Source organism: Motacilla alba, chromosome 4A, assembly GCF_015832195.1.
Source record: "Motacilla alba alba isolate MOTALB_02 chromosome 4A, Motacilla_alba_V1.0_pri, whole genome shotgun sequence".
NCBI classification, from domain to species: domain Eukaryota; kingdom Metazoa; phylum Chordata; class Aves; order Passeriformes; family Motacillidae; genus Motacilla; species Motacilla alba.
This window is the reverse complement of record NC_052045.1, coordinates 12,230,234-12,253,590: the sequence shown is the minus strand read 5'-3', so window position 1 is coordinate 12,253,590 and position 23,357 is coordinate 12,230,234. Positions and strand designations below refer to the sequence as shown.

The following is a 23,357-nucleotide window of genomic DNA, read 5'->3' as shown; positions in this document are numbered from 1 at the left end:
CTCAGAGACTGAAGACTCCAGAGGGTAATTCATACTCCTGCCTCACAGCTCAGTCAGAATTATGGTTGCAAGTGCAGTGGGAACCAGAAGCTTACATGAGAATTCTGCCAGAAATATGTTGGGCAGCTCTGTGAATAGGCAAGGAATGTCTTTGGTATGACAAGTAATACTTACTTTCTCCCATCCCATCTCCAGACAACTGCAAAAAAAAAAATATTGTGACTCACTGCAGGCCAGTAAGCCAAGAGAGATTTTTACATTTCTCTGACAGAGTGGATTTCAGTTGGCTTTGATGGACATGGTTTCATGGGCACTTCAGCACTAGGCCTGACCTAAGTTCAAGTCAGGCAGGGTTTTCTTTTGGGTGGATTTCTCTTGGCTGTTATTGACAGCTTTTATTGCTTTGATTTTCATGAGTGATGTGTTGATTTGACATAGTCCCATGCATGAGCTGAATGTAATATTCCAAATCTAAGACTGCAAGGTAAACAAATTGCCAATCCAAAAGGCAGTCTCAAAGACTTCCAAAGCCTTCTCATGATAAAAGTAATTTCAAAGTAAAAATCTGTGCTCTGAAAAATATTTAATTTCACAGAAAAGTAATTTAAGCAGCATGTATTTTGCAGTTTGATGGTTTCCATACAACACAGTATTAGTTTCCTTGTTCATTTGTAGGTGTCTGCTCATTAAGTAAGATCTTCAGAAAGTGTAGAGGCTGTTTAAATGCTTTAGGGGAAGAGTATATTTATTTTGAGCTGATAATCCTTGTAACTTGTTACATTAAAATATAAATGGATTATATTTCGATGAGAAGCATGAAAGTGATTACTAAACTGTGGAAATAAATGTGTTAGAACCCTAAATAGTGTAATAATCCTCTAAGGGGAAATTGCACCTCATTCATTTATAATGGTATTGTGATTGGCTTTGTTTTAGTCCAACTTTTGAGTCAATGCTTCCATGAAATTCTCATGACTTGCCTTCCAAAATGACATCAAAGACAAAAGGAGAAAAACAGTCTTGACAAAACCAGGTCACTACATCAGCAAGAGCAGAGTGGGCTGAGCAGCTCTGCTTCCTAAATCAAAGCCTTGCTGCAGGAGCACTGCTGTGCTCCCATTAGTGTGTCACAAATGCCGTTCTCAGCAGTGAAGGACCAAAAAGTGTCACAACTGCAGAAAAAAGGCTGAAGGCTTTGGCCAAAGCCTAGTGCCTGTCTCCTCAGAGTGCTGCTACGCTGAAATGCACATGTGGAGGTCCTCAAGGTATGGCTTTTGGGGGATGTCCTGGTCCCAGCTATACTTTGTAGCCAGGAATGCACAAGGAATGATGGGGAGTAGCGAGTCCTTTGTGCTCAAATCAAGCAAAAATCCCAGCAAGGGATCCGAGGTGTTCTGCCAGCCCTGTCCTTCCAGAGGTCCTTTCATAGTCTTGGCCAAACTCCCAGGTGTGGGAGAGACTAAGGGTCTTCTAGAGAATACACATCTGGACTGTGAGGGAAATGTATGGGCCAGAAGCCTACCTCAGTCTGCCTTCAGAGCAAGGAACTGTCCAGAAACCATCATCTCCCTCTCCTGCCTCAGTTCCTGTGTGTCCCCAGAAGAGCTGTCCATCAAGGGACAGAGAGGGGGATTTGAGTACACACACAGGACCACGCAGGCTGCTTTGAAATTGCCATTTCATCAGAATAACTCCATGAACGGTTTGGCTGTCTGCAGTGGTGGGGTGGGACCTAGAGTACGCTCCAGAAAAGGACTTCCCTCCTGGATCCCATGTGGCTGTATCCTCCAGGCTTTTTTGTAAAGGGCCAATATAGTGTCTATAACCAGAATTCAACAAGATAATTATAGCTGGCAGGGCTTGGTAATTAATGTCTAGTACAGCCTACTGTAACATACTGCTGCTTTCCATGTGTTTTGTGCAAAGTGGGAGTGCTGAGGCGTGCTCATTTGCTGCTGTCTGATGGGGAGAGGGTGACAAATCCTACAGGAAGAAGGAAATGTGGCTCCCATCTTTTGGGTTTTTAATTAAATGAACTGCAGTGGCAGAAATGGCAAGGTACCAGGTCTTCTCCTGCGAATGAGCAAGCACTTTGCAGAGAGGGAACCTGGGCACAGGAGGCTCACACAGGTGTCTGTGTTCGAGAACAGCATCTGTTCTGGCTAACAAGCCTCACTCTGTGTTGCGGATTTACTTAGTGAAGAAAAGACCCTTACCTGTGTCTGGGACCACGTGGGTGCAAGGATTTGGTGTTTCCACGTGAGTAGCAGTAACAGCACACGCTCTCTGGCAGGTTTCACTAAAGCCATCCAACAGCATATGGAGCAAATGCTAATGGAAGCCACATGGCACAAGCTTTGATCTTTCTATGGAACCTCAGAGAAGATTTAGCAGAAGCAAAGACCTTTCCTGGGGCTTGGAATGTCACGCTGTGCAATGTCTCCTCATGGAGCTACTACTGCCTGGAGTAGTACTGAAACCTGGAGTCTGCTTCTGCACTTGGGATCCAGAGTTTCCCTGGCTGCACCTTGGCAGAGACATCCCAGTTTCCAGGTGATGTAGCTCACAGAGAGGTTCACATCAGCTGCCTCTCCCCACACCCTGCAAGTGCTGCAGGGGCACGGAGAGGAGATGCCTGGGCATATGGGTCTGTGTCCAAGGGGAGGCTGTGATTGTACAAGGCAAATGCCAAGCACAAGCTGGCATCTGCTCTGACCCAACAGGTCATCCAGAGGAGGAAACTAGGGAAGGAAAAGAGGAACTTACTTTTTTAATGTTAGGAAGACCTGCCTATCTTTATCTCCATGCAAAATAGATTACTTCCATCACCTGGGACTTCTCTGTGTAGGATTTTGAGCAGTGCAAGCTAATAATGACTGAATCTCATTGGGGTTTAAAATGGAATTCTTGCTTCTCGGTGTAAATAGGAAGTGATAGTGTGGCATGTAGGAGGTCTTTAATCTTCTAGATTTACTACATTTTGTAGGATTATAATTTTTTGAAGCTTTTTGTTTCATCTTGAGCACTGACAGAGGCGAGCAGGTAACTGAAGGGACACACAGAGCATTTTAATGGGGATTTTTCCTGAATTCATCTGAAGCCAAGCCCCCTCTGACCACAGCCCCACCCTCTCATCTGCATTTCGTAAGGGTATTACCGCTGTAATTAATAGGACTTGTATAACAGTACCTAATTAAACTCTGATCATATAGTGTAAATTTAACTTGATTATCATTAGCCTCAGTGAACTCTGCAGGAGATTAATCCCGGTGATTCACTCAGCACTGAGAGCAACAGCAGCAGCTCTGCAGAGGACCAAAATATTGGTGAACAGCAATGCTCTGTGCGCCCAAACCCTGCAAGGTAGGTCTGGGTACCAACAGCTGCACCGGTGTCAGGGAGGGGGTGGGACAGGAGTCTCCCCATTTTCAAGTTGCTTAAAAGCCACTGGAATGCCAGCAGGCTTCTACGGCGCTGTTCTTAAAATCACTGAATAAGGAGTCTGTGAGAGGATTATGGCTTACATAAGAGTTTTATGTCTGTCCTAAAGCTACAACCCCTATGCATTTGTCCACTGCATAGAGTGTCTGCCAGTGATTCGTGGATACCAGAATGTCCTGAATTACTATGAACCACATTTTGTTTAGAATTATTGCAGATACAGGACCTGAAGCTGATGAGGTTTAGTCTGTGGGAAGAGAGCAGAGGCAATAATGTTATATTTCTTTATATTAATGCCTGCATGTTGAAATGCTGTATACTTTGCTTCTGCACATTGTGCTAGAGAATGCTTTGCTTAAAAAACAAGTAAACTTTTGGTAAAATAATGGGGGTTTTCTGTTTGTAGTCCTGAAGTACAGGGCATGGGGTTTGTCCTGTCTTTGGCTGAACACATCTGTTTGTTTGCTGCTAATAATAGTTTAATCAATGGGGCTGATTCCTGCATATTCTCTGTCTGACAGTAGCCCAGAAGACCCAGATGACAGCAAAAAAGGTGTTTTGTATATGTCACTTGTTCATTCTTTTTTGTTGTTGTGATGTTGTTGCTTAATTAAAAGCAAAGAGAAAGTTTTACTCCTGTTTGCATGAATGGTCACATCAAATGGTACAGGAAAATCTAGGCCAAGCTGCTTTCAGTGGGCTAAGGAACATTATACCATTGCACCACTTCCTTTCATAGTAGCAATGCCTCTTAATAAACATCAGGCACCTTTTGAACTTTCTTTGAAACCGTTAGTTTTGCTTTCCACAAGTAGCCCGTAGCCCACCTTGCCCCCCCGGCTGGCTGTGGCACCGCTGTTGTTGGGAGCTGTGTCCGTGTGGGATGGGGAGGAGAGGGATGTGCGCGGGGTGCATCCTCGCTGCCTGCAGAAATGGTGCTGGTTATATAACGCCCTCGCTGGGTAACGAGGTGAAACTCTGTCAACTCTTCTGCAGGAGCTTTCAGAGGGTTTGGGGCTGCTGGCTGGCTGAAGGGTAAGTCAGGGACGTGTTCCTCGGGGGGGCTGTGTGTTGGGGTGCGCACGCAGGTGTCAGTGTGTGCAGTGCTGAACAGGGGCTGCAGCATTAGTGACTGAGATGTCGGTGCAGGCAATGGTACCTCGAGCAAACACTCAGCACCTTACCTGAAATAGATAATTTTAGGATATTGCTGCTTTGTGAAACAGCTCTGTAATTTGTCTGTGCTGTTTGTCTGTTTTTGTCTAACATGTCTCAAACACAATTAAAAATAAGCTGTGCTAAAGCCACAATGGCTTTCCTCTAATAGTGGTAATAATATTTTGTGGGAGAAGGCTGTGCTCAGGCAGTGAAAATGCTTTATATCGAATGATCCAGGTGCTGTTACTATTCAAAATGTACCTTGCTGGGGCTTTGCTGTTGCTCTTTGCACTTGCTATTGTTTCTTGCACTTGCAGACTTGTACCTGTTTGCAGCACAGTTGCTGTGTTTGCTTGTCCGAGTGCAAGTGCTCATGTTGACTGATGAGTGCGTGCTGGATAATTGTGTCCATGAGTGCTGGATGTCTGTGTCCCTTTTAAGACTGGGGCTGTAGGTCTGGATGTGCTTGCCACTGTCATGGAAGAGTTACTCATATGCGTAGCACTCTCATGGAGCTACTGTCAAATGTGCGTCTCAGAGCAGAAAGTAACCTTGGTTTGCAGCAAGATGAACAAAAGGAATGCCTGAGCTTTTCAGGGTTATATTGTGGAAGCTGTGTTTGCACTGTGAGTACTGTATGTGCTTCAAGTACCTGAGAGCTACTGGGGGAACTGGGTCTCTTACAGAGACAGAAGCGCTGTGAGGAGGGGCTGTGCATCCACAGCACAGGCAGCTGTGAACTCAAAAGGTTCCAACAGCAAGAAATGGAGCCCGAATGAACCTAAATAAGCAAGGGATCTGAATTATTCACAAACAGAAATGCTTACTCCTGAACAGTCAGGTGTCTGAATCCAGAACAGCCTCGGGCCATGGGACTGGCATTGTGAGGGTGAGCGTTGTCCTGAAATGAACTGTGCAACAGAAAAATCAGTTGGTATGAGATACAGGCTCGTATTCCCCTGAGACTGAGAATCTCTTGTACTCAATTTTTAGACTCTTTTTGTTACTGTCTAAAAGGCACTTGATGTCACAATTCCTGTCACTTTGGCTTTTGCATTTGTTCCTTGTGATATTCAGCTGGAACAGCAGCCTGCCAGGGCCCACATCCTATATCCTATTTCATCTTTGTTCTCTTTCTCTTGCTGTGCTTGAGTCCAGTGGGCCCATAGATCTGGCTGGTCCCTGACTGGTTGAGTGGCCTTTTTGTGAGGAGATGAATGTAAACACAGGGGCTTAACCTGAGGAAAGTCTCTCGCTCCAGACTCAAGGGAGCTGCACAAGGACTGGTTGCCACACTGGACCTCTGGGCTCATGGGTAGTTCAGATGTGTGGTGGCCACTTCTTTTGCATCTGCCCATTTCTAGGGCTTCTGGTGTGTTGTTAAAGTTTTGCAGGGAGATTTTTACCTGCGATGTTTTGTACCCCCACCCAGGAACCTGGGAGGGATGTGGCAGGGACAGCCAGGGCTGTTGGCCACAGTGTCCAGGACTCAGACCCCGGGAGGAGAAATGAGCTGATGAAATGTCATTTTGGTGGCAGATGCGGCTATAACCCAGGGGAGGTGGCTTCTCTGTGCTGCAGAAGCACCCTGTCACCTGGAGAAGATCAGGAGAAGATCCCAGCATGGCAAAGATGGCAATGGGGTTAGGCCATGCAATGCTGCGAGCTCCCAAGCATTGAATCATCAGTGAAGACAGGCAGATTGCCATAAGTGATCACAGGTAGAGAAATATCACATAGCTGCATAGCTTTTCTGAAGTGATCACTGAGGTGCTGGTGGCTTTGTAACTTTTGTAGCCTCACAGCTGAGCTGCAGGGTCCCAGTTGCTGCCTACAGATGGTAAGCCTTGCCCTATATCAAGCAGACTTCTCTGTGCACACGCCTGTGTTTAATTACCATTATGAAATGGTAATAAAAAAGTCTAAAATGTCATTACAATGTGGAATGGGGCTGGGATTTGCAGTCTAACTGCAAGCCTCCTGTTGGCAAAACAGCTCCAAGTTTGTCTGAACACTGGACAGTTGTTGCACTCTGTGAGCTGCTCTCTAAGCAAGCTGATGTGGCTTGTTGTGTTTGTCACTGACTTGCCAGGATATGTTGGTGTCAGCACCTCTCCTAAGTCTTTCCTATGGTGGAAATTCTGCCTGGTTAAAGCTCCTACCAGCTGGATGCCTCAGCAAGAGCAGTGCTAGGGATGCTTTGCCCAAGGAATAACTTCCTTCTTGAAGGAGAGTTATTTTGATGTAGATGAGGGTCATTAGGACTGCACTGACTCCCTGATGCTGGTACCTGTTCTGAGAATGGGTGCTGATCCCACCTCACCAACGTAAAGCCTTTCAATGCACTTTGCAGTGAAATTACTCTCTGCTGCTTGTAAACCTTTCAGGGTATCAAAATAGCTTTAAACCCTATTAAAATAGCTTTAAACCCTATTGTGTTTCTTGCTTTAGCTTTGAGCTGGCCCAGAGCTGGGTTTGGCTGGCAACTCAGTCACTGCTTGCAGTTTAAGTTCCTTGGGATGGGGTGATGGATCCCTGCCCTCTCCCAGCCCTGACCCCCCGCTGCCTTTGGTGCAGGCTGAGCCCTTAGAATTTAGCTCCAAGCTGCAGCCAGTGACAGTCTCCACAAGTAAACCTCAGCAGCAGGATCAGAACCACATTTCTCAAATTGACAAAGAAAATAAAGGCTTTTATTCTGTGGGGAAGAGAGGACAAGAATTATTTCAAACAATTATTTCAAACATTCTAATAAGCCCCTAAAGTAAACACCTAAATGTTCTTCCGTTTCAGTGTTGCTCTTGGAAAATTTCCCAGGATGTCTTTAAAGAGCTCATTGTAAAATAGTGGGGTTGTTCTTTTCCCACAGGTGTATGTTAAAACAAAAACATTTCCCTTGGAATTATTACAGAATTACCTGCTCTTGGGATTACTGTGAGGAGCTTTGGGAAATCATTCACCGGGGCTGTGCTATGTGGGAGGTGCTGCCGCCGTGCAGGTCCATGGTTTGTATAGCAGGGGAGGCGGAGGTTCAGAACACGATCTTGCCTGCCTGGCTTTAAATGGGAAGTTGTAGGGATTCTTTTTCAGCACTGAAATTGGTTTTGTTCTTTGACTAGAAGTTTTAGCATAAAAAGGGAGACTTTACTACAAATAGTATGGTTTGCAACAACCTCATGGACTATGCCAGGTTGTTTTTTTTTTTCTAGCTGAAGTATTTTGTTGCAGGAATCAACGGAGGATTACTTCCAAACTTGTTTTAACATTGTAACACAAACACCTGTACATTAGAAGCAGAGGTCTTCCTCTTCCTTTGCATCCTTCTCTGTCTACCTGGAAGAGCAGTGTGGTCCTTACCTGCTGCCACAGAGCACCTTGGGGAAGGTGCTGAGCCCTGTCAGGGAAAAGAAGATAGTGATTCCTTGGGGAGCTGAGCCCAAGGCACACCAATGAATTGCATTGTTTTCATTGACTCAGGTAACCTTTTTATTAGATTACCATTCCCTTCAGAGACTCAGGGACCAGAGTAATAAAGGTAATGAAGGATGAGTAATAGAGGCAAGCACAGATGCTTATCTGTCCTAGTCCCTCTGACATGCTAGTCCATTGAACCTGTTTGCTGTTTGGACTTCATCTTAGTTAGAATTCAATTTTGAATCTCCCTAGGTTGTGAATTGGGAACTCCCCTGCTCAAAGCCCTACTTCAGCTGTATGGAAAATACTGTGCCAGGCTGTATGGTTATTAATAAGCTGATTTTGTTAGAGAATGGAGCACCATGTCTGAGCTCTTGTGGCAGGCAGGCTAATGATATTGGACAGCAAGCAACTGTCACTTTTGCTAAATCTGTCATATTGCGAGTAATCTGCTTACAGCATGCAGTGAAGGTGGGCAGAAAGACAGGCTAAGCCACCTTGGGGCTCTACCCAAAGTGAAATTTGGAGTTTGCTTTTCTCAAGAACACAGTTATCCCTTGGAAATTGTTGTCTCAGAAGCACAGAGAAAGCTAAAAACCTAAACAGGCATCAATTTAGCTGATAAAACTCCATCTGTGTGTCTGTTCCAGGTCTTCTAGACCTTTATTCCTGAGCAATGATAAAATAGGACTTCTGAGGAACAGAAGTGACATGGAATTTGTCAGAAAACATGTCCTTGCACGTTGCTTAAAAATGCAGCACAGATTTGGAAGCAAATCTGAGGATTTTCTTCTATAGAAAAGGGGAACTAGACTTGGTCAACAGTACTGGACTCAGCAAAGCTTTCATGGATGGGAGCTGTGGAGGTAGCATAAAAGGAGGCTCTTGGTTATCTCTTTGTGTTTCCAGTGCCGCCAGATGCCAGTTCCTAACCTAGAGACCCCACTGGAACCTCATCTGCAGCAGTGTGAGCATAGTCCATGGGCTCTGTGATGGGTTTGGAGAGGCAGGAAGGAGGTGCAGGCCCCCGCTTCTGCTGACACCTTCCTGCGCCTCCTCCGCTGGTGTTCAGCCCTGGGTTGTTCTTCCCTGTTGCTCCATTACACATGACTGTCTCTTCATGCCTCTGTGTAGAAAAGCAGTGTATTAATCCTAGGTTTCTCTCTCTTTTTGCAAGTGAGACTTCACCTGTGCATAACATGTTTTTCAGAAACAATTCCTCATTTTGGTCTCATTTGGCCAAAGTGCGTAGCAGTTCCTTGAATTGGAGTAGATAAATAATCATGTTGATGGAAGTGCTGCTTAATATTAAACTAAGTCTGTTGCTGAATCAAGTCCTTGATCTTTGGCAACCTTTGTGCTACAAAAGTATTTATGCGTGTAAACATTAAATTGTAGATGCAGTTTCTTCAGATAACACTGCAGCATATGGGGCACAGGGCTGAGTTTTATGGGGCAATAAAGCTCAATGCTAAACACTGGGAATTGTTTCCTCTTCACAGGCCTTTATATCCTCTTTTAACAACTGCTCCTCCATGGCATTTTGTAATTCTTAAGAGTATCTTTGTTCCCCTAAAATTGTCCTGTCACCTATGCAGTGCTCCACAGGCAGAAGGTGTTTGCTGGTATTATTGTCTTTCGTGTGGTTGCATGAGAAGTTCCACGCGATTGGAATCTGGGACAGTAGATCATGCATAGGATTTGAAGGCTGTCAATTACAATATGCATTTTGCAATGAGGAGGCTGTACAAAATATGCTTGCAGTGAGCTCCAGCAGATCCCCAACTTTGTGGCTCCCCGCAAGGGAATCCGCAATAGTCAGAGGTAGAGAGATGACTCCTTGACTTAGAGCTTAAGAAATTACAGCTTAGAAAAACAAGGCAGGAAAGTAGGTTTAAATGCTATCAGAAAAAGGAGGTGGGACATAAGCTAAATGGCTTATTAAAATCATTCAATGGCAGAGCTCTAGGTTCAGTGTAGAATTCCTGGCTGTCAGCCCACCAATGCTAGCAATAATCACAAGCCTCCAAGGCACAGAGCTGAGGTCCCTCCATTTCCCGCAGGTACCAGGGAGCATGTGAGACTCATTGATGGCTGTCACAGGCAATGGGTTGTGCCACCGAGGAAAAAATTGTCTTGGGATGACTGTATAATACTGTGTCCCCTATCATCTGTATTATGCCCAGACATGGCTTCTGTAACTTTAAGTTGGGGCAGGGGGGAGCCCCTTCTTTGGGCAGGATTTCGCACAGCTCCCCGTACTCGGCTCTGCAGGGAGGGAGAGTATGCTTGGCTTTTAGCCGGCCTCTTGTTTGTTAGCTGAGGCAGGGGGTTTCCTGGGACTGCACACAGCTTCTCCAGTAATTTCTGTGGCTTCTTCTGGAAATGTTCAGCTTAGCTCAGTCCGAAACACCAGACCATCACCAGGGTCCTGGCAGGGGGGGCTGCAGGGGCGCCACATCCTGGACCTTGGGAGAAGCCGAGCGGGACCCTAATGTCCACCAGCTTTCTCTGCAGCAAGAAGGTTTTAATATCTAACATTATTCATTGGTTTTCCCATGCCTGTGAGCACTCTGTGTGTTAAATAAATCATTTTTTTCATTTTCCTCCAAGAAATTCCTTTGTTTGGTGGGGAGAGGGATGCCAAAACCTGCCTTTTTTTAGAGGAGACATTCATTTCAGGACGTTTCCTCCTAACTTGTCTCAAACTAAGAGGAATACATGAGTAGCTGGTTTAAGACTAAAGAAGGCAGTTCCATCTTCTGCTCCCTGCAATCTCTGATGCATTGGCACAGTAGTGGCAAAGTAGTTGAAAGCTGATCTTCATAAAATGTCTCTCCAAGCATTAGCTTTCAACCTTGCAAGCCTGATTTTTCATGCAGAGGAGGCTGGGAGTAGCAGAAGTGCCTTTTCAAGGGTGACTTTTGCTTGAGCTGGTCATGAAACTGCACCCTGAGGGCTGCTGAATCAGGTTGCTTGTAAAAGTCAAGAGCATTTTGATGTACAAGATATTTATGTTCCTCTTGAAGTGTTATAATGAGGATAGAGTGAAAGCATCAGGGAAATGGGGTCACAGAGCAGAGCCCTGGGAAAGTGCATGCCTAGATCCTCTGGTGCTTACCTGGGGATGTGTTTTGGTTACCAGCTGCTAAACATAGCAAGCTGGAGCTGCAGTATTGCTCTACTGAATGTCAAAAAGTTTGTTGTGCCTTACTGGAGAGCACATCATTGTAACCTTAATCAGATGTAATACAGAAGCTGTTGAAAAGCACAGCTCTGTTACCATCACAGCACTTTAATTTTACATTCAGGAGGAAGTATTTGTTGAAATTAAGCTTTAATTCCCAACGATTAAGATGTTTCTAGCTGGAATAGTATCTATGAGTACATGTAACCTTTTTTGAGGATAGAAAAATGTTTTCTGGTAAGGTTATACATTTGGTGTGTGAGTTCTCTGCAGCCTTCACCACCATAGAATTGGGGTAGGGGTTTCAGATGGTTTTAACAATTACTTAGGAGGTGATGAAAAGTCTAAGGTTTTGAACACTCTTTAGATGATACTTTGGTATGAGGCCTATGAGGATGAGAATGCTGCACTGGCTCTGGAAAGATCCAATGAGGCATTTATCATTGCTAGAAGGTATCTCACTCTGCATGTGTGTTATTGCTGACTCTCACAAGCATGGCTGTTTTACACAAGTCAGGATATTTTCCTGGAAGTTGGAAAAGTAGGCATTGCTCCTCTGGGCACGTTATGAGGACACTTCTGCAGCCCGGCTTCGTCCTGCTCACTTCCCTGTGAGCAGGGCTCTACCAGAGGGTATTTCTGCAGTTCTGACAATCTGACATCCTCCATGTCAGGCTAAAGCTGTTAATTTTATTTGGGGTGGTTTTGTTTGGTTGGTTTTGGGGAGGAGATCTGGTGTGGGTTTGATCTTTCTGAGCTGGACACTGGGGTTAAGGCTTCTTCCTAAAGGTGCTAACCAAGGAAACTGAGCCATGTAAGAAATAACACCTGTACCATTTGCAGTCTTGCTTCTGGTGAGGGATAAGTACCGGAACACAAAACCTATGATTGAATTTTTTCAGTTGTGCAGCAGCACTTTGTTGAACAGGGATGAACCTAACATGAATTTAGTTTCATTACAGCACTTGCTGAATAAGGGTCTAAGTTAATAAAATCAAGTAATAGCTGGTGCCAGAACTGCCTTCAGCTAGGTAGGAAATTTAAGGCTATATTTCTCAAACACTCAAGCCCATTGCACTGCGGTGCCAAGAGGAAAACTTCAGTTTGCATTTACCAAAGCTGAAATTTGGTGGTTGTGATGGATCTGCTTTGCAGTAACAATGCACTGGGTGGCAGTGCTGTTGGAACAGAAGCTACCATTGGTGTTTGGAAACAGCTCTGGTATGGAAGGAAAAAATATGTTATTAAGATAGTCTTCTGTGAAATAGCTTCAGACAAAGCACTGAGTGCACAGCAGTGTGTAGGAGAAGTAAAATGTGTCTACTTTATGTGTTGCATGAGTAATCAAAACTTATGTAAATATGCCTTCTTATAAACTTATAGAGGCAGCAACGGTAATGCCTCTGTCTTTCAGATGTAGGTATGGACTATAGATAAGTAGCATTAAGTGTCCATTATCCCTGTGGATCATGGAAGAAAAGAAATCAACAAAAAGCAATTCCCCATGACCGTTCCTTGGAAACTTTTACAGAGTCCTGGACCCTCTAATCCAGGATGGGAATACTATCAAATCTGTATTTGAAATACAGCTATGAGAGTGTGAATAACCTGTCAGTTTAAGATCATCTTCCTTTTCTTTTTTTTCACTGGTACATTCTGCATGTGCTTCAGCAGGGAGATGATGTGAAGGTTAAGGGGCTTTGCTAGTATAGTTGCAATTTTCTTGAAATGTATCTAAACTGGCCATTGAGAAAAGGATTTCAGATTATGTTGATTCAAATTCAGAAAAGTGCTGTGACAGCCTGCCAGCATGAGTCATGTCTTTTGGGAGTGTTTGTACTTCATAGGCTGTTCCCCAGTTGAAGACACTTCTCTTTTGGACAACTTTCAGCCTTGTGCAATCAGTCCATCTGCTCTAAAGATAAATATATATTAATAATGAGAGGGATCCTAACAGATTGACATTTCTTGGGATTTTGGGGATGAACCTCTGTCTGCTGAAGTCAGAGACAGCTTTGCCATTAACAAGTGTGTTTGGTCACTGCCTAGTCTAACAGTGCAGTTGCCTTTATAGACTAGAGTTATCCAAAGGCATTCTGTAAATGTTGTACAGCATTTGACTGGGGGTTCCTTGTGCATTATTTTGTGAGTAATTGGGGTTTGAAACTAGGTTTTAGAAATCTGTCCATATGTAGAATACTTTAGAAATTCATCTAAAGATAAATGAGTAACAGACCTGATATTCCTTGGTTTCCAGTGCCTGGATTTTGAGAGCTGCAGTCTCTTAAAGGGCTGGCGTCTCCAAAGAAGAAAGGACTTTTTGCTGTGATGTACATTGAGCTTTGGAGATGGTTTCGTATTTGGACCATGCTTTCAACCACTGACACAGCCCCGTGCTATAACCTATAAATCACCCAGGGAAAAGCATGAGGTCTTTGATGTTGTACCAAAGTTCTCTGGTGCCATAGAGCTCTGCTGCCACAGAGCCTGGCGTCAGACTTGTGGGTTTTATCCCAGCTGTTTCCTTCCTGGTGTGTTTGCCTGATGTTTGAACTCTGTGTAAGTTGAATCAGAGGATCCTGGAGTTTCAGCTCTGGAGTCCAGGGGAGCAGAAAGGATGCTCTTGGCTCCAGTTCCCTAACTGGCCTGTCCTTTGTCTAGGATAGCGCAAATTATTCTTTCCAAGCAAATATTTACTGAGTAAACAGCGGGGGAGAGTTCGTATACAATTTGTTGCCATTACGTCAATAAAGATTTATTCTGTTGTGTGTTTTAGAGGTTTAATTAACATGAGCTTTGCAATATGTGCTGGAAAGTAAATAACAGGCTCATTTACTTGGCAGAAGTGTAATGCTTCTTTAGAGAAAGTTATGAAAGCTTTTCCTAGTGCGTGCGACTCTGTTCACTGGTACCACGCAGGCCATTCCTCAGTGCACACACTTTTTAAATCCCCTGTGTATCAGGAGACTAAAGTGCTGTGCAGATCTCACAGTGAACCCTTGCACAGGGAATGAGTTTTATCCCACTATCTGAACACCATGCAAACAAGCAGTGAGACCTGAGACTGAAGAAGATGATCAACTCCCTCAGTTTGGCTGTTGTGCAGAGCTGTTCATGGAAAACATGTCGGATGCACAGGCTGATGCTACTTAGCGGATTTTATCATGTTAGTGATCAAAAATATCCAACACGAGCAGAACTCCCACAACTGAGCTGTTTTCATTTGGAAGCACTTCTTGGCTGAGAACTTGGCTGTCCACTGAATTCTAAATCCCAGCCCGCAACATTTTACAATAGAGTCCTGATATAACCTTTAGCAGAGAACCACAGATGGCAACCATGTGAGAAGGTTACTGTGCTTTTGATGCTGTCTGCCCTGTAATCACCCCCATAACTGATGTCTCCTATCCTATCAGTGATACACCATTCTCTGATGTCTCAGCCATTGCCTGGTTCTGGGACCTTGCAGATTATTTGCATGTGAGGTTTCCATGGGGGATTCCAAGGTACAGGCTGATCAGTGATGAAAAGTCACTGCCAGCAATGGGAGCTCTAGTTAGAGGTAAGAAACCACACCTCACTGTAGCTGTCAGTCCTGTGAATGCCACTCTGTGAGATTTTAGCTCTCTGACCGAGGAACCCTCATTAGATTCCCTGGAGTTGCCTGCGTGTTCAGGGCCAGTTTTAGGTGTACATGTCTTCAGGACTTGGGCTCAGCTGGAAAGGAGGAAAGTCCTGTCCTGGGAGAGCTCTCTCCAACATGATCATATCCTGGGCTCACAGGCAAGGTCTCTTCTTACTAGACTGCATCCCCCAGTCTACTGGAAATGTTCTCATGCTTCTTCTGGTCCTTTTGCTGTAACATCTCACATCTGGGATAATGATGTCTTTGAACTCCCTTTTTTCCAAGACAACTTGCATCATTTCATAAGTAGCCAAAATGTGCATAGGCACTAACTTCACTATTAACATAACATTTATGACAGGCTTGACAAGGAACAGATTTCTTGTTCGTGGACAGCCCTGTTTGGCTGAACTGAACATAACAGTCAAACTTCTCTTACTTTTCTCGATACTTCTATTAGCATGTAACTGACCTTTCCCCCTGCTTCATTCCTATTCTTCTTCCTGTTTTGTTCTTCAAATATCATTTAAATGATGTTTGATGCAAGTTAAATTCTACAGAAACGCTATTGACTGCTCTTCTGTTCAGATTTGTCCCCTCTATTATTCTAAGGCATCAGAGTGATAAACAGGTTTATGACACCCTGAGGCAATGACTATTTTTCGAAGTTGACAATGTAGAAGAGTAGAGTAGAAGTATTTTTTTTCCAAGGTTGTGCAAGAATAGGCACAGTGTTTGTTAATTGTCTCTCATCTCCCCATGTATCTTAGTTGCTCTGCCACTGCCTAGGCTGTCACTGGTTGGTTTGTTTGTTGCCATCCCCTGCACTTTGACAGAGAAATTGCAGCGGGTGATAGTTTTTCCTCTGGACCTCTTTAAAACTCTTCTTTCATCTGCCTTCTGATTTTGCTCTGCCTATTGAAATTTCATGTATTCTGGGGGGCTGGCAGTCCAGATGTTTTCATGACAATGGTGTCTTTATCATCAGGATTTCATAATTAAGCAATTATTTTTTTTACAATACAGTCATTCTGAGATTTTTGTGTAATAAGCAGTTAGATACTATAATTTGCTAGAAATGCCTTTTTTGTGTAAGTATGGGCTAGAATAGATTTTAATTTTACAATTTCAGAGATCTAAATTAGACATTGTAGTGAAGAAAAATTACTTCTTATGTCTATTAAAACATTTACGTTTGTGTTGCGCTTATGCCAGCCAGAGTAAAATAGTTCCATATTTTTAATATTTGAGATAAAACTGCTGGTAGAAGAGATGGTGGGAAAATGGATTGTGATGATGCAAGAAAATGTAGCTAGAATTTTTAAGATACTGCACTGCCCTGTCCCCTCCAGCTCTGCAATGGGAAGTCCAAGTGTCAATAGAAATAAAATCATAGTCATTCCGAGCCAGCTGGAAGGTGGAATAACTTCAAGACACTTTGTTCTGATTTTTTCAGCCACTTCTTTTTGCATGCAGCTGGAATAATCAACCAAAAGCAGTTTTATTTCTACCTCTTCCTGTTTTGTGTGTGTGTGTTTCAGCTGAGAGATGCAGTGGAAGCAACTGCCTGCAAAAATAGGCATATTTTGGTGAAGAATCATTTCCCATCATTTCCCTAAAGAGCTCCCTTTGCAATGTTTCTCACTCTGTCTTACCACTCTTATTTCTTTTGCCTGATGTGCAGTAAAGTATTAATCCTTTCAAATGTTAAGCTTGAGTTTAGTCTTAGTTTATGTTTTACTTCTTAATGGCAAGTGTTTAACACTGATTTCTAAGGATGTTCATAGTGGCAGATAGAGTTGCAAAGAGCACTGGATGAGTATGATTTCGGTTTTGTCTTTGTAGTAGAAAACTGCCTGAAAACTTTATTCCTAGTCTATCTCTTTGATGGGAAAACTCCTGATGGCTTTAGGCAAACAAAATGCTTTGAAGATGAAGATGTTTCGCTGAACTTAAGCAACTGTTAGGCTTAACTCTTAAGCTTATCCGTTTCTTAACAGGGACTGTCTGAGGATGACAAGTGCCACAGGTTTCTTCCCTGCAGTCTGGCAACACTCTGTCCAGGTGCATTTCAACCAGTGATGCCACTCCTGTCATTAAAAAAGAAAGAAGATAAACTATGTATAAGTTGCAGGAGAAAATGCCTAGTAGACCATGAGTTATCCTGGAGAAAAGGGATGCTGCACATCCTTGAGAATGTATCTTTTTCTGCCATATTTGGCATTCCCCAAAATCCTTTACGAGCCTCATCAGAGGTGAAAAAGTATGTGAGCATGGGGTCAGCTTTGCTGATTAAAGGAAAGACTGTGGTGGGGGAGAAATCTGGGAAGGGGGAGACAGATGCCATCCCAGAGGTGGTGGGTTTTGATTGCTGCTGTTGTTGCCCTGTTGAAGGGAGAACAGGTATAGAGAGCAGTTTTGGCTATTCTCAGGGGTCCTCAAGTTTTTTCTGCCTTTTGAAACCAAGCTGTGAGCTGTCTGTGCTCTCATCAGTCAGACTGAGGGAGCTGGAATGAAAACAGCTAAAGCAGTACTGCAGAGGTAAAACAGGGGTCTTTCATGAAGGGTTCCCTTGGACAGTTTCTTTGCCTGTGACTGTGAAGCTGATGGTGGCACTAGTGCTGTAGACAAGATTTAAGGTTGCTCCGTGTGTCAGCATGATGGACTCCAAGGTCCAAACTGCCGCATGGAACATGTGTGTTCAGGTGGTGGCTGTGAATCACTTGAGGTTAGAAACCACTCACTCTGTGCCTTCCTGTCTAAACTAAACAGATCTTTGTGGTCAGCAAGAAGTAAATGATGATCACGTCTCGTCTCACTCTTTCCAACCAGACCCACTGTTTGCCTCTAAGAAGTTAAGTAAGAGGTGACGTCGCAGTCTGAGCCAGGGATGGCTTTCATGTTACGTGGTGCTCAAAAAGTAGGTTACTGGGTCAGGAACAGCAAGTTCTGACTGTTTGCCAGCTCGGCCCTTTTTTTTTCCCTGTGATGTTTATACTGCTGTGACCTGCCACGCTGAAATGAGTCTAAAATGAGCAGGAGCAGTGCTTCAGACCAGCGAGATGGGCTTGATTGAACTCCTTCTTCTGTACCTGCATCCCATTATCAGCCTGCAGGATGCTTGCTGTAAGGGGGCTCCTTTTTTGAAGAGAAAAGTAAAGCTAATTGGAATCCAGTGGCTAGGAAAAAAGACAGTCGTTTTTAAATGATTAGCTTGAAGCCAAAAAAATTTCAAAATTCATTGAAGAGTGGAGAGATGTGGGCTCATAAATTCAGTACTTGGAGAATTTACTCCCAAATCCAGGACTGAGTTAGAGAAGATCCCTTGGGACATCTGGAAAATTTGAATCTAGCTCACGAAAGTGAATCTTGGGATAACTGAGTTTTGATTCCAGTTGCGATCAGTTTGAAATACCTCTGGCTGTTTGCGCTGCTTTGTCCAAATCTGGTCACTCCCTCCCTCACCCTGTCCCTCCCCACCTCCACTCCCTCTCTGTGTTCTGTCCTTTTAAGCCTCCACAAAGCCAGAGCTCAAGACCTGCTGCAGGGCATGGGGACAGAGGGCAGCTGCTGCCAGGAGTCCCTGCAAGGGAGTGGAGTGCCAGGCTGAGGGTGGGAAACCTGGCAGCCTCCCTCCCAGACATAGCACAGGGCAGGAGGATAATGGTTGGAACTCGGTGATCTTAGAGGTCTAAAGGTCTGGAGCAGCATCCTAAGCACTGCTATAATTTTGTATTTCTGTGATTGCCGAGGGGAAGCTGACTCAGGCTGCGTGTGGGTGTGAACCTGTCCCAAGCAGTGGACCCCACAGCCCCATCTGTGCTGGGTGAAGGCAGCCTGGAGTAGATCACTCATCCCACTGCTGCCACAAGCTCCATCACGCCATGAGTGGAGCATGAAGGCAGCAGCAGTGGTTCCTTCGTTTGCAGGGCTGGCATGAGCCCTTTCTGGTCCTGGTCACATCCAGCTGCCATTAGCACCAGCTGCACACAGCTGCACTGCCCCAGCCTTGCAGCTGGACATACAATGTTATATCCAAAGGGAAATTCCTTTGAGTTGGAGGAAGTTTTCCTCTTGCTCAGTGCCTTTGTGCCCAGATTTCTAGAGCATGGTACTGCAGCTCTCCTCCCCCTGGTTAAGTGCAAAGAGTGGGGTACACAAGAAATGGGTGGCCTGGCTTCAAATATTTGAATAATCTCTCCAATGAAAATACTACTCAAAGCAAAGCCTCAAGATGTGTTCAGCAGCTCATTACCAAATCTGACTGAAGAGGAAACTATGTGGGCCATTCAGTCAAGGGATTTGTCAAGCTTTCAGTGCTTCTGAAAACTCTTCTAGAAGAAATTAATGTTAAGAAAAAAAAAAGCAGGATTCAAAGAGAGATTGCACCTCACAGCACCTCACAAAATCTGTCTTAAATCAGAGAGCTTTCTGCTGCTACACCAGATGTAGCAGGACAGAGAAAGAACAGCATCGATTAATGCTCATTGCTGAGTTAAAATGGCATCTAATCACTGTGCATCTGCAGCACTCCCAGAAAATGGTCCATGCAGCCCCCAGAAGCCACCCTCAGCACTCTGGTTTGCACATAGTCTTTATGTTCCTTGTCCATGACTTGAAAATATCTGCAACTGGAGGAAAACTGTTGCTCAAAGACAGGCAAGGTGGGTAATGCAGCTAGTAAACACACAAATCTCCAGATTTTAAAGCAAGGATCAGCTCATCTCCTTACTTTTTAATGCAATGTGCTCAGACTGCAGTATCTCATAGAAGACCTATTATTTATGAGACTACCAACCTCTCATAGCTGCAAAGGTTCCCCACTGGTGATGGCTCAGCAGGGCCCTGGTTATCACTGCTGACTTACAGTTCCCTCTCTGCTGGCAATCAGTTCAGCCACTACCAGAGAATAGATGTTCAGCCTCACCCCAAAGACCCCAGTCCTGCGAGGTGCCAAGTGTTTGGTGTGGGAAGCAGCATTACAAGAGGCAGGAGGGAGGTGAACATGTCACCCCCTCTGTGCCCCCTCTTCTTAGAAGGCTGGATCAGATTCTTAGCTGATAAAAGTAGACATGGCTTTGTTGCCCTCAGTGGAGCTGTGCTGATGTGTGCTGGTGCAGAATTTGGCCAGGTGTTTTTTTAGAAGCTAGAGGGTTAAGGAGAGGTGTGCATTTAGAACACAAATTAAGCCCTTGCTGGCCTTGTTTCTTTGGGGATTGTGTTGATATCAAATTGTCCTGGAATGAAAATCCACCTGTATGAAAATCCACATCTTTCTCTGGTGTGCCATTCTTGGTGGGTTTGCAGGCACTACTCAGCTCGATCCTGCCTTTCCCTCCCTGGTGTGGGGTTAGCAGAGGAAGTGATGGTCTCTTGGTTAGAGAGAGCTGCACATCACGTGTGCTCATTTCTGCCTCTGCCTTTGCACTGCTTTGGGGTGTGATCTGATGCAAAGCCTGTAGCTGTGCCTGCCCTTGATTTCTCTCTCTGGAAAACAATGACGACAGCACCATCGGAATGCTTTTACCTATCCTTTTTTATTTTTCTGGGTGTAAAGTGACACAAACAACCAGAAATCTGTGTCTGCTCTTCATTCCCTGCTGCACAAATACCTTTCCAGCCCAGCTTTGTCACTTCAGCAGCTGAAGCATTAAAACAAAAATAAAGCCTGATATTGGAACTCACAAACCATTATTACAGCAATGGAATTCTCTGGTAATACTCTGCTTCAAATCAAGGATCTGATGGAACTAGATAATCTTCAAGGTTCCTTCCAACCCAAACTGTTCTATGGTACCATGATACTCTCCATGTACAGGATTCTGATCTGTGAATATATAGTTACACTTAATAAGATGTAACAGTTGCTCAGGAGACTGATAATAGGATACTGAGTTCTTTATCTCTGTTCCATGTGTTGAAATCCAGACCAGGCCATTAGCAATTAAAAGGTCTTACCATCTGATATCTGTCCAGTGACCTGAGCAAAAGGAGCCTCAGTTCAGCAGTCAGAGCATAAACTCTTCAGGTTTTAGATTGCTGGATATTTTTTCTCTCTTTTCATTTTTTCTTTTGAAGGGAGGAAAGTGTCTTTTTCAATCCCATCCCTGCCTTGTTTAATACCATGACCAGCTGTTTGTAGGCAGGCAAGGGGCCAGGCAGACATGGGGCTGTGGTGTTTTCCCTCCCTAAAGATGGTGTTCCAAACCAAAGCTGAAGTATGTTAGACCAAGACCCTTGGGAAAGCAGCCAGCACTGGCTCTACTCGTACTGAGTTTGTTTTGGGACTAAATACACAGTTGCTTTTTCTTGACATCTTAACGCTGCAGCTATTTAGACATATAAAAATAATAGCTCATAAAGTAAGATTAATGGGTTTCCTCTCTGTCTATATGAAATATACACCAAATATTTATTTTCAAGGGTATTTGAAAAATGGAAAAGAAATATGAAAACCTTTACTTATTGCTGCATTTTAATTCAGACACATGCATGCTTGTATTCCACTTAATTTATGGTAAGGCTTTATATTACATATTTATATCTTTCCCATTTATTTATACCTGCTAAGCTTTACTTTTCCATCTGAAAACCGACTAGTGTGAAAGATTCCATAGTTACCATTCATTGTAACAAGTGTTGTGGGAAAGGAGGTTTTTTTTCTTTTTCTGTCCTCAAAACAAGGCCATGCTAATGTTCATACACAGGTGTTGGTGTTTGAGAGAGTTTTATAGCAGGAAAGCCCATTGTTACAATGGCTGGCCAAGCACAGAATTCAAATTGTCTGTGAGCTGAACCCAGGTCTGTGACTTCCAGCTGGGGTTTGAGCAGTGCCCTCGAAGTGATGGCAGCTGGGGCTTCTCAGGGGCTGGGCAGCCCCATCGTGGTGCCCATGTGTGACCAGTGAAACTGGCTGGTTCCTCTGCCACCTTCCTTCACCCTGCTGGGAGCACCAGGGAGGATCCATGGCTGTCCTTCCCTGCAGGACTCAGAGCCTGGCACTGACCTCCCCAGACCACAGCCAGCCTCTGCCATGGTCCCCACCAGCTCCAGAGGAAGGTCCCCCCCACCCCCCACCTACAGGCTCTTGTGAAACATCACCAGTTTTGGAGGAAAATGGAAAGCAGAGGAGAGGGCACAACTGAACCCTGACTGCCTGGAAATTTTAGCACAGACTGCCACTTCCAAGATGCTCTTGAGCCATATCTTTCTTGGTGGAGATCTGAGTCCTGGAAGATTCCCTCCGATGGGAAATATTGCAGTGATAGGACATTGCTTCTTTTTCCTCTGATCTGAAAAGTGCACCTACTCCCAAATATCCTAAGGTCCTAAGGAACACTTGCCAAATGGCATGCCAGAACAGCAGAGTTAGGAATCTTCCACTTCCCTTTTCTCAGTATCTCTGAGAATATCTTTGAATTCTTTCCTCACAGTTTACCCTTTTTGGACAGCCACTGACATATGCATCAGCACAGCCTTTATTTATCTCATGGGAAGGAAATGCAGACTCAGAGCCAGGCTGCTGGCTGATGTGCGTTGCTGTTGGTCTGCTGCTGGTGCTTCACACCAGTTGAAATCATGGCACAGCAGTCCCTGCAGCAGTCCAGAAAGTTCCACAATTATTTAGGTGTTACCTTTTAGTCATCCCAGGATCTAAAATTTTGGTCCAGAACCTTTAGTTTCATGAAAACCAAGCAGGAGAACTGGGTATTTCTCCCATTCCCATGCCTTTATAATACATTGTGATGTTCCAAAAATAGGCAAGTGTTTTCTTTCTGTTTTAGCAAGGAGGACCCCTGTTATACCAAGAGAAGGCTGGTAGTACAATCTCCCTAAGCTTGTAGAAGGCAGTTTGTAACAAATTCCTTCAGGTCATCTCTTTATGTAAGTTCTGACCTGGTGCACCTGCCTGAGCTCCCAGATCCAGGTGGAAAGATTAGCTCGTGTGCACAGCACAGTGACTGCTGGAGCTGTGTGAGCTGTTCTCACATGAAGAAACCCTGCCCTACATTAGACTGCCAGAAGGAATCATGGACTCACTTGGAAACTTTTGCAGAAATCAAGGTTGGATCCAGCCTTGCTTATCAAGCTCAATGGTAGCCACAGCTAATCTGTGCTGTTTCTATGCCCAGTGCCTCCCTTACCTCTGCACTGCACCCACTCACTGGTCCTGTTCCACCTCCCCAGGACTCAGCATTTGGTGTAGCTAAACTCCTCACAGAAGCTAAGTTGAACCTAATCCAGATATCCTAGGCAGACCCCAGTTCTTTTGCCTCCATCACTATGGCATGGCTACTCCCAGACCCTGAGGTGATGCTGAGTGATGCTACTGGAGACAGGAATGGTGCTGATGGAGCTCCTTACCCAGAGCCCAGGGGTGTCAGCAGTCCCACTATGTCCATTCCCCCTCTGGTGTTTGAAATGAAAGTCAGCTAACACCTGGAATACCTGTCTGTGACATGGGAGGAGGTTTGCAGAATTTACATCAGGATATGGTTAGTATATCTTCAGGGAGAATTCCTCACTTAATATTTT

General features: G+C 44.5%; 1 protein-coding gene across 2 annotated transcripts in view; it reads left to right on the top strand.

Annotated features, from left to right (window-relative positions):
• The first annotated feature begins 3,232 nt into the window (after window positions 1-3,232).
• The window catches only part of PASD1 (PAS domain containing repressor 1), a 103,929-nt gene continuing 83,804 nt past the window's right edge, over window positions 3,233-23,357 (top strand). The window contains exon 1 of one of the 2 annotated variants that reach the window (XM_038164458.1): window positions 3,233-3,363. The gene's annotated coding sequence lies outside the window, so the exon portion shown is untranslated. Of the gene's footprint in view, window positions 3,364-3,399; window positions 4,477-23,357 lie in introns of those variants that run through there. The other variant, XM_038164459.1, reaches the window with a different exon arrangement.